This window comes from Ornithodoros turicata, chromosome 1, assembly GCF_037126465.1.
Source record: "Ornithodoros turicata isolate Travis chromosome 1, ASM3712646v1, whole genome shotgun sequence".
NCBI lineage: Eukaryota > Metazoa > Arthropoda > Arachnida > Ixodida > Argasidae > Ornithodoros > Ornithodoros turicata.
The window spans coordinates 210134076-210146411 of record NC_088201.1 but is presented as its reverse complement, the minus strand read 5'-3'; positions in this window follow the sequence as shown (position 1 = coordinate 210146411).

Below are 12336 nucleotides of genomic sequence, written 5' to 3'. Positions count from 1 at the left end.
ATTAGCGTTTTGGAAGAAAGTGATTTCTTGGTGAAAGAGCAGCACGGCTTTAGACGAGGTTACTCAACTGCTACGCAACTTGTACACATAGTTCATGACTTTGCCTCTGTTGTAGACAAAGATGGTCAAACGGACGTTGTGTCTTTAGATTTATCAAAGGCATTCGACAGAGTTTCGCACACTAAGCTGTTGTATAAATTGAAAAACATAATAAGTAATGATCGTATACTGCAATGGTTTCACTCCTATCTTACTAATCGTAAGCAGTTCGTGAGTGTTGGTGGAGCCCATTCGCATTCCTTGGCAGTTCTCTCCGGAGTACCACAGGGGTCCGTGCTTGGACCGTTGTTGTTTCTAATTTTTATAAATGACCTCTGCATCGCCATTCCGGGAATCCAGTGTCGTTTCTTTGCTGATGATTGCATTTTGTATTCTAGTATAAACACTACTAACGACCAAGTCAAATTAAACAACTGTCTGCAATCTATTGTTACGTGGTGTGAAATGTGGCAGATGGAGCTCAATGTGAAAAAGTGCGTGTTCATGTGTGTTACAACGAAGAAAACGTCATTGTTGTTTGAGAAAATTTATTAGACGACTCATACTATAGAGCACACTACGAGTACTAATACTATTATTATTAATTACACACTACTACTACAATACAATGCTATTAATATTAATACACACTAATACACTAGTTGGAATGAGTTATAATGCACAAGATACAATGTATATATGGTTGCATGACTATGGGACTGTACATATATGACTACACAACTGTGACTATGTACACATGACGACCATATTCGTCACTGTGGCTATGTACATATGAGGTGGCCTTTATACATTTATGGGGGTGCACCAACGATGCTAACATACGCATCCTGAATGACAACGGAAGGGTGATCTCGCCATCGACGCCGGAAGCCTTCCTCCTCCAGCGCGAAGAGGTCCTGCTGCAGGATGGCGATTACGCTAACTCTCAATTTCCGCACCAATAGGAAAACAGGGATGTTGCGCAGACGTTGTGCCACAGCTTTGCAGCGCGCTGCCCACAGAACCTGTGCCCCGCAAGCCGTTAAAAGTGCGCTAATCCGGTGGCAGGACTGTCGACGATGTAAGGGCACTGGGCATATGATGTTCGTATGCCGCCGAGCCAATTGCCAAAAAATTCTTGCAATCCGACAGTCAAAAAGCACGTGGTAGTTCGTCTCGACACAATTGCAGTACGGGCAATTCTCCGTCGGGGTCAAGTTCCATGTCTGAAGGCGGTCCCGCGTGGGATGGATGCCCCATGCAAAGTTCCATACCATGTCACGCAAGGGAGCAGGGAGCCATGAACCTATGGCTGACGCCCATGGAACTGTTCTAACCTGCTGAAGGCGTCCAATCCAGTTTGCGCTGACCTGCACTTCGCTCCATAAAACTGCTTGGGACATTCGTGATGGGGCACTCACGGACACAGACAGAGACTCCAGTTTGCGATGATAAGCATGAACAGTAGCATGGAAACGCTGCGGAGATCGCGCCGCTGGGAATGATGGATCATATGCCTCTGGCAAAAGGTCTCGCGCTAATGGACCCATCCAGTACTTTAGGAGCACTTGCGTTGGCGATGGCTCCCCACGAAGTATCCGCAGGACGGTGTTCAGGGCAATCCCTTTGCCTCAGGCTTATGTCAGGTAGGGCCAGTCCACCCTGAGACAGAGGAAAACATAGCAGAGTACGAGCTAGTGGCCTACCTCGCCGCTTCCTCCAAAGGAAGGACAGAAGGGCAGTATGAGCAGGTATGACTACGGAATGAGGAGCAACTATAACGTGGCTCAGATGCCACAACCGGCCACAGAAGACACTCCGAGCCAGATATGCACGCTCTAGATAGGACAGCGCGTATGCATCAGAAGCTTTACACCTGGAGCAGAGATCTTGCAGTGCAGTCGTCCAGTTTGAGGTCGTGGGACCGTGACGATCGAACACAACACCTAATATTTTAAGGGATGTAGCGCATGAGAAGGGCAGTAACGAATAGGAAGCCCAATCTCCGAGAGGCATCAGCTTGGTCTTCCGATAGTTGAGTAACCCTCCCGAGATGACTGCATATGCATCATAGACGCGTAGGACCTCATCAACTGAACCAGCATCACGCAGTAGGACCGTAACGTCATCTGCGTAAGCAGCAACCTTCCACGTTCCAGAGATTGGAAGCGGGATGCCGTGAATGTGCGCGTCTGTATCGATGGCCCATAGAAGAGGGTCAATAACCAGTGTAAACAAGGCGGGAGAAAGAGGACAGCCCTGTCGGACACCTCTGGTTACGGTGAACTCATCAGAGAAGCGGTGCAGCATGAAGATGCGGCTACGGTGGTGGTTGTACAGTCGTCTAATGACACCACAGATCCATGACGGAAACCCGTACGCCTGAAACACAGCGAGCATGTACGCATGCTCGACACGATCAAAAGCTTTCGCCTGGTCGAGTGATAACAAGCAGCCCCGCGATGACACAGACGTAGCCGTAGCATAACGCAGAATGTCGCGCAAACCAGAAAGAGTGTCATACATACTCCTACCTGGCACAGCACGTTTGTGAAGGATGTATGACGGATGGCAAGACACTCTGGATTCGCTTGGCCAATATCGCGGTCAGGAACTTATAGTCACAGTTCAGGAGAGTAATGGGCCGCCTATTTTCTGGGTCAGCATGGTCACCACTATTCTTGGGCAAAACAATTATGTGTCTAAAACCAAACGACTCTGGGAAGGACTCTCCGCTTAGGCTCGTCTGAAGAACGCCAAGAAAGAACCGTCTGAGAAGAGGCCAGAACGTAACGTAAAACTCGACCGGCAGGCCATCAGGGCCGGGACTTGTTCCAGAAGCTGCAGTGGTCACCGCGGGGTCGAGCTCCTCAATAGTCAACGGCAGCTCGAGAGAGACCCGGTCCACATCGGAAAGCGTCAGCAGTCCATCAAGGAAGGAATCTGTACCGGCAACGTCCACTGGACAGCTTGTGTAGAGATTTCGAAAGAACTCTTCAAAGCCACGTATGACTTCATCCGGATCTTCTGCTAAGGATCCATCACGACGGCGTAAGGAGTGCGGAGGACACTGGCTGCTCTGGGAGTGGCGAGTACTTTGGAGATACTGCACTACGCCGGGCCCAGCAAGACCTTGCGCTCTGAGGTGAGCTCTTCGCGCGGCGCCTGGAGGCGACCGAAGGAGGAGACGATAGCGCTCACGAAGGGACTCCAGGTATTCCTGTATTAGCGGCGTCAAATGAGCCCCCCTACGCACAATGTTAATCTTTACAGAAAGCCGCTTCAGCTGCGCACTTCGGTCCCGAGCACGCTGTTGACCTAACGATTGGAAAAGGGTACGTGCCCAACCCTTGAAGGCCTCCCCAGCCGCTGGAGAAGGAACAGACGTTGAGACGTACTCTGCTATCCTGGATCTGGCCTCCGCCACAACAGCATCATCGTTCCACTCGTTCGCCATGCTGATAAGCTGCGTGCACTATATCGTACTACCACTTTTGTGATATACAGCATGGCATGGCAACAAGTTATATAAACATTAATGCGATTGTTACGTATTTTAAAAGATAGGGGATTGCATGAGGTAGGAAGAACTGTCTCAGCACAAACGTGAAGAAGCTGCTGCAGCTACACAGAGGATGTCCCAGTACCTATGTCAAAGATTTCTAACAAAGGCATGCGGCCAATAGTATGCGCACCATTATGACTCGACGAATCTTCATTTCTTTTGAGCTTTATCATGACGATCTTTGAGCACGCAGCTTATTAGTAAGTTACCCAGTCAATGCCACTTAAGGCCCTGTGCCACGGCTCCAAAGAGAAATCGTGATGAAATTACTCGACGTTGACTCAGGCATATCGATCATCAGAAGCTAGGCATATAACAAAATGACTGAAAAGCTACATGTTCCCCGTCTGAAGTATTGAGCATGCTTTCGCTTCCCATGAGTCAAGGGGAGGATCGCAACCTGAGCCAAAGCAACCGCAGAAGCGAAGAACAACAGCAGCAACAAATGTAAAGGGGAGAGAGGGGAAGATAAGGGGTGTAATTGGCAACATATACAGGGTGTCCCAGCGAACTGCGAACATATTTAAAAAAATATATATATGACACTTTTTCCAAAATGAAATCAATAGCAATAGAGCATATGCTAAACGGCACTCCTTAGGAAGGCATTGGCAAAGTCCAAAGGCAATGTCTTAATTAACTTTCATTAATTAACTTTTTCATTATAAAAGCTACGAAGTTGTCCCAATGGGAACATCTGTTCCTTTCGGTCACCTTATATCTTAGCCGTTTTCAGAGCAAATCGCCCGCAAAAAATTCCTGAAGGAACGCCATTTTTTTTCTTTATATTGTTCACTGCGCATCTTCGGAGAGGCGTATTGCTTTCATCCCCAACGTGAGAGGGTGAAGGAGCACAGTGCCGCCTCATGCGTCGAAGATGAGCTTTAACTTGCGGAAACAAAACAAAAACAAATGTATCGGGTGACTGTATCGGAACTGGCCTTATCTTGGGTTGCATTTTCTGTTTCCTTTTAATCTTTTTCCAGGACGCGAGAGGCGATAGTGTGCTCTTTTTTCCTCTCTCATTAGGAGCGAAGGAAAGACGCGTCTTCTCAGAAGCGAAATGAAAAAAAAAAAAAGTTTTCCTTCACGATTTTTTTGCGTGCGATATATACAACGGATTTTTGTTCTCCAAACAGCTAAGATATCAGGTGACCGAAAGGAATAGATGTTCTCATTGGGACAACTTCGTAGCTTTTATAATTGAAAAGTTAATTAAGACATTGCCTTAGGACATTGCTAACCCCCCCCCCCCCCCAAAGGGTGCCCTTCAGCATAAGCTACAATGTAATTGATTTCATCTTGGAAAGATTGTTATATATATATATATTAAATATATGTTCGCAGTTAGCTGGGACACTCTGCATATTTCATGCAGATCATCATGCAGCAAACCTCTTATCTGTGATGCTGCCCTGCAAACTTTTTTATAACCACTTTCCCCCTAAGTTTGTGTAAACTTACTCACAGTCCCTCATCTAAGCACGGAAGGTGCGGCTGATACAGAGACGTAGAACGAGTATTTTCCATAGTTTTGGCATATTATAACTGCACAGCGAAATTGGGTGTCAGGCACATCTTTCTAGCACCTCACCCTCATGTTCGTGAACCGGAACACACGATATCATTGATCAGCAAGATTGCTTATCTGTCCTAATTAAAAAAAAGTTTTTGTCATCATAATTACTAGTGCATCGATGTTGTTGTGATGTTAGGAACCTCTCCGCACGTCATCTTTGTGCTTTTTCCGTGCTGGGTAATGCCAATCTCCTCTAACTCTGCTGGGCTATCCAGTACAGTTACCGGTCCTTCTTCCTGTTCTTTTTCTTTTATTGATGGAATTAATGGAATGGAATTGGGTTGCCAAGCCATTCCAGGAGTGAGAATTGATCACAGCTTTCCATTCCGAGGAATTGATAGGAATATAATTTTCACATATCTCCATTCCTCGGAATGGAATTGGAATGGAATGGGTGACCCCATTCCGCGACCCCGTAACAAATTATTAGAACAGCACGTATGAATTCAACACTGTACAAGAGGGACTCAAGACGTAAGGACACATTTTAGGCAGTTTATAGTGTGGAACTTTATCAAATGTCTTTTCCAAATCAAAACATATAACATCAGCTTGTCCTTTGTTATTCAATGTAGCCCATTGGTCATACAGTCTCTGGGACCTGTGTAACTGAGGATAACCGCTTAGGAAACCCACGTTGAAATGTTTGAACTAACTCGTGCTTTTTCGAGAAACGGTAATACATCTTTAAAGAAAACGTGCTGCAATACATAGATGGGTAGAAATCCAGCGAACCGGTAGAATGTAGGAAGGGAGTTGCCTCAGGACAGAAGCCGCCGATATTTCGAACAGAGACTGTTCCTCTTCTGGGCACCGTCCTCATCATTGGCATGGTATTTAAAGGGTTAGGTGTGACGTGTTTAAAGGTTCATGCGAATTGTGGGTCAACAGCCGGGAGGGAAGAAAGGGTCCGTACGGGGGATTTTACGGCCGGAGTGAATGGCCGCTTTGTTAGAGTGTGCAGGGGATTATGTGAACGAAGTCATCTAGGCTCCTAGGCTCCGTTCACATCACAACAGTCAACTCACTTCATTAACTTCCTCGACACCACAATATCACTGGACAACGGCAACCTCACCACAACACTATACAAAAAGCCAACTGACAAACAACAATACCTTCACTTCAAGAGTCACCACCCGCGTCACTGTAAGGTTGGAATTCCTAATGGGCAGAGTGTAAGACTACGCAGAATTTGTTCAAACGACGCAGATTACGCTGAGAAGCTTGACGAACTCTGCAGTACACTTGCCCAAAGGGACTATCCAGACTCCCTCCTAACCGAATTCCGTCGCAAGGCACTCACACTCGATCGAAACCAGGTTCTGGAAAACCGAAAAAATCCTGACGCGTGCCAAATAAGCTTCATCACAAGATATTCTAACGCACTTCCAAACATCAAAGCCATTCTACAGAAGCACGAGCCCCTCCTCCAAAGCAGTGACCGACTTAGCGATATATTCACCCATCCCATACAGGTGACATACCGACGCGCAAAAAACCTAGCAGACTCCTTGGTCAATGCCAAAATCAGCGAAACGAGCGCCCCGTACACGGGAACACGACCCTGCAACCTCCCGCGCTGCAAAACGTGCAAGCACGTTCAACACGCTAACTCCATCAAAAGCACTGCGAGCAATTACACCCACGCCGTTAACCACGCATTCACATGCACAAGCTCCAATGTCATATACTGCATTGAATGCGGCGACTGCTCTATGCAATACATCGGTGAAACCGGCCAACAAATGAACAACCGCCTTACCGGACACAGAACCGACACGTCCAACAAACTCCCCAAAGCAGTCGCCGAACACTTTAACGTTCCTGGTCACAATTTTGACAACATTAAACTATATATTCTAGAAACCGGGTTTAGATCCACACGTGACAGACGTGATAGGGAGTCTTATCTCATATACAAGTTCAACGCTCTTCACCCGTCGGTATCAACAAATCACAAGGCACCCTTGAAACACTTCACAAATAAAATATGCTTTTCCCTTCTATCTCCATTATCATCAGTTATGTTCTGCATGGCCACTGCCTTCTGCTTTCTTTATTGCATGCCACAACTTTGTATTAGAAATATTAAAAAAAAAAAAAACCTTTGCTCGTTCTGGAATTTTCCCCACGTAACCACTAACCTCCTTATCTTTCGCTATGATTGCCAATTCTTGCCTATTGTCCCATTTCGTCCACGTGTTCGTGAACCCCCATTTTTCTGTAACCGGTCAGGAGCCTAGATGACTTCGTTCACATAATCCCCTGCACACTCTAACAAAGCGGCCATTCACTCCGGCCGTAAAAACCCGTACGGACCCTTTCTTCCCTCCCGGCTGTTGACCCACAATTCGCATGAACCTTTAAACACGTCACACCTAACCCTTTAAATATCATTCCAATGATGAGGACGGTGCCCAGAAGAAGAACAGTCTCTGTTCGAAATATCGGCGGCTTCTGTCCTGAGGCAACTCCCGTGCTGCAATACATGTGCTGCAAGAAACACATGTCACACATAGAAAAATGACACCCTACTGGAAACACAAACATTAAAACAAAATCTTACTTATAACATCACAGTACCATTGTCCTTACTGGAAATTTCTGATATCGAACCGGCATGCATCATATCTGTCATACTGTATCTCGGCAGATATGCATATCAGTGGTACCAGCAAGTTGGAATGCCTGATACATATATCTGCCATACTAGAGCTGTAGGGATACATGGCTGATATGGATGTAAGATCATACCAGACCTGTAGATATACGAACATTCATACTGATATCACTGCAGCTCCATCATACGTTGGCAGGTACACCCACACTGATACGAATGTATGCACAATTAACAATGTTAACAAAGTTAAAAGAGGTATTAAGGAAGAGCAGAAGTCGTGCAAAATTAAAGAAGCACACACGGGCACTGTACTCGGCTTTATTTGTGGTTCTGCCTCGTTTTAGTTCGTAGAGGAGGTTAGTAAGGCGTTTATCTTTCCCAGCCGTGTGGTCTCCTCTTCCGTACAGGGTCGTCCACACTTAAGAGTATCGCGGGAACGCATGACTTGCAAGTATGTCAGCGCCGCGTAACGGATGCTCTTGGGTTTGAGACCGCCTCGCGCCTCGCCTCGCCTCGCGCCTGGCGAACGTTCGCCACCTCCCGGTTGGGCTCGTCATTGCTCTCGTAACACTGGCGGGCGGGGAGACCCACCTGCTGTTGCTCCCGCGATGCTCTTAAGTGTGGCCGACCCTGTACTCGCTTTCTTCCATACGTAGTCCTTGAAGGCACCTGCGGTAATAGGAAAAGTAAACATATTTAGCATTCAGTGAGCTATGTAGATAAAGCAGAACTCTGGCAGTTTGATCCCAGTCTGAAAAATTCAGAGCTGGAACTACAGAAGCTTCCACTACAGTAGTCAGCCGTGCGACATGAATTCCACGAGGTCCAAGTGAACGTACTGCACTGTGCTGAACGTACTAATATGCTGAGAAGCACACTGAGCTGACAGACAATGGGGTAATAGGATCCCACATGTTAGGAAGGACACCAAAGAAACGGCCACGAAACATGGCACGAAGAGCACAAGCTCACCTTCAATTCACCCAATCTAAAGGCTTGTGGACGTATATTCAAAGGTATTCCCACAGAAACAGGTTCAGGTGTCGCTATAAGAAGGCGCAAAAGTACAGTCACAGGCGGCCACGCCTGTGCGCCAAACAACGAAGAAAAACGAATCCTCAGCGGAGCCGCGCCGCAGAAGACGTCTACCCAACACGGGGAGACGACGTCGAGAGATCGGAGCGAGAAGCGAGAAATACTCCGAGAGCGGCACCTGTAACAGCGCTCCTGGCGCTATGTATCGAGAACGAAAACCAAAGGTGTCAAATGCAACCAACCGGGTAACCAAAGATAACCAACTGGACCAAAGGAATGAGGAAGCTTTCCCCGTCAAAACAAGGCGTCAGTCACCTTCCTACGCAAAAAAAAAACAAAACAAAACAAAAAACAACCGATATAGACAAAAATGCCAACGGCCCCATGTATCAGCAGCTGTTGTTGCCATGCGGTCCCTAACTCGAGAACCGAGAGGGATAAAAAGGGGTGCTGGAAGTTTCTATGTTGAGTAGAGTTGATCCAACGCTCGCTTTCCGCATGCCACGAAACACCTCTCGTCAAGATGCTGCATTAATCCACCGAATGCGCCTCGATGTGGCCTTTACAGCTCAGTGACGTTACCGCTTGAGACAAGTTGACTCTCCCACCTGCTGCCACTGTGGTGGAAGATCTGGAGCATATTCTTCATTGCCCCCACTACCAACCTTCCCGAACCGCACTCTCCGGGTCTCTTCGTCCGCTGGACTCTCGCCCCTTCTCCCTGTCGAAATTGCTTGGTCCCTGGCCCAATCCGCTGCTTGCACCACGCAGGTGGAGTCAGCGTCGTATGTCCCCTACCGGCGCTGTGCAAAATGTTGGGTAGTGAAGGGTGCGTATCCTCGCTTGCTTTGACTACGCGATTTGGCTGTGTTGCGGCTGTTCCTGCTCTATACTTGGCCTTAGAAATAGCTAAAGTTGTTGATTGTTATGATACGGTTTCTGGCCCATGAACTTCCTGGACAATGTTTTTGACAAAGTAGGGCTGTCAAAGGGTCAATGACCCGTGAATGCACATCACTCGACTAGTGCTGAAGACGTCCCAGTGCATTGTCGCAATGTGTACAGGCTTGGAACCATGCCAAAATAGTCGACTTTTGCGAAATTCGATTTCCGCACGCACGTAATCTCAGTAGTTGTCGGTTTGTTGAATTGTTATGTTACGGTTGAACGGTTATGGTATTATGGTTACGCGGGGGGGGGGGGGGGGGGATATGCAGAGTTAAAACACGCGGAGAGGTAGGTCACAGCTACGTTGGTCACTGGGTTTACATAAACTATTCACATACGGTACAGGTGATAATAAATTCCCATTAAAATTACCTTGGATACTGAGCTGGCGTTTCGTTGGCCTGGTGGCTGTCTGACATCAACGAAATTATGTTTGTGAGAGGTCATTGCACAACTTTAATAGTACACTCTGCAGAAACGTTCGAAACGAAACTGAAATTTCGAAAATTCAGAACTACACAGCAATTTTTAGGCCTTTGATTGAACAGTAGATATGACGACACCTTTACCTTAATATTATGTAAGGTCTTTGTAGCTTGTCATTTAGAAAGCCCTGTAATGAGAGGGGTGGATTTCCGCGTATTTTTCTGCACACTTAATAGCGAGTTTTAGTATAACGTATGCTGTCGCCTTTGCGCCCAAAAGGGACAGCGTTGGTGGTTCATGGCACGCACAAGACATAAGCAGGGCTTTGCGCATTGCGCAGAACCAAGATGCTGTCCCTTACGCAAAGGCGACAGCGTACGGTATGCTAAAACTCACTATATTATTTATTATGGCCCCTTCCTATAAGGATGACCATGTAGCACCGCAATTTCACCTCACGCTCGAATTCCACGAAGAATGTATCAAAAGAGAACATCAAACCCATCCATCAGAAACCAGAAAAAATAGAACCCACCGCAAAACCGCAAAAAACAAAACAAAATAAATAGATGAATAAATAAAAAGAAGCAGCAACTGTAAAAATATTGAATCCACGGGAGAAATTGGAAGTAGTATTCGACTCCTCCTTTATTTCGGTCAGGTTTGCCTGGCAAGCCTGTCGCGTCTGATACATGTTTCATTACAAAAAATGACGAACGCGCAGTGTAACATTGTCTAACCTAGAGCCACTAAATAAAGGTGCGTTGTACTGAGCGATTGTAATAAGCTTTGCTTTAGTGGATACCATGTAGCAATACAAGTCTAACCGAAGGAAAGTAGGAGAGCCACCCCAAAGTTACTACCCAAATGTTAACACGTGGCTGGTAGAGGGCGCTCCAGCTGCTGGAGAAACTTTACTGCAAGGAGCGGATCCAGCCCAGCAACGATCTGCGCTCAAAGCTCTTTTGACATTTCTGGACACCATTTGACTTCGATCGTTATTGTGAAGGGGCTCGTTATTTTATTTCCCACATCCCCACCAGCAATGGGGTAGAGTATCACCTCTGGCGATGAACCTCCCCACTCTCCAAAGTCAAAATAAAGTTGTTGTTGTTGTTGTTGTTGAAAGACGTGTGCGTACTATTGTGTTATGATGCATGCCTCTTTGTGTAAACTGCAGATTTATAGCAAAAAAAAAAAAAAATCATCCCCACTCTCCAAAGTCAAAATAAAGTTGTTGTTATTTGAAGCTCTACCGCACAGCGGCTGGAACTCAGAATAAACGTTGTCTCTGCTCTACCGCTTTATAAGTTATCGCACACTTTCTTTTCTTCTTAATAAACTTATACCCCAGTCACACGGGACGATTTAGTGTCAATGTCGCGTAGTAAACACCAACCAGCGAATGCACACTCACTACGTCCTAGCTACACGGCTTAAGTAAGTGTAACTTATGTAGTGATGGCTATTACGACAGATCAGAATAAACGGCGACAAAATTTCCAGGCGTGCGCCATTGTACCTTCCTCAGAATGTTTTCTTTGATTTAGAAACACTTCGTGTTAATTTTCTTCCAACAGTAAACAAACTGGCCTGAAACACGTGTCACAACATTGCCGCCGCTCGATTGCTGAGACTCCGGAGTTGTCACAGGCTGTAACGGGAGAGTAATAGCATGTTTTTTTTGTTATTTTTTTTGACACCATCTCACACAGTACTTAAATGAAATAAACCCGCTGATGAAAATACTCGTTTAAAAATATTGTGGTGTCGGGACATTTTCTCAATATTTTTACCGGTGCCACAAAGCCTGCCTTCGAGGCTGCACACTTTGTCCGCCGAAGACAAGTGAAGTGAGTTTGGGGAACTCACTAAATCGTTAGTGCACTTTCTGCCGAGTGTCACTAAAAGATGTCGTGTGACAGCATAGGAATGAAACTAAGTGCAAGTGTCACCCGCTGAAAGTGACACTAAAGTAGTTCGTCTGACTGAGGTATTGCACCCTCCACACACAACCACAAACAGACGAGAGGCTGAAGAAGGAAGAAGCTCTTGCCAACACGCGCGCCTTCGACACTGTGAAGACGTATCAGGGCGCAACACAGTTATGTCATGAAGCAC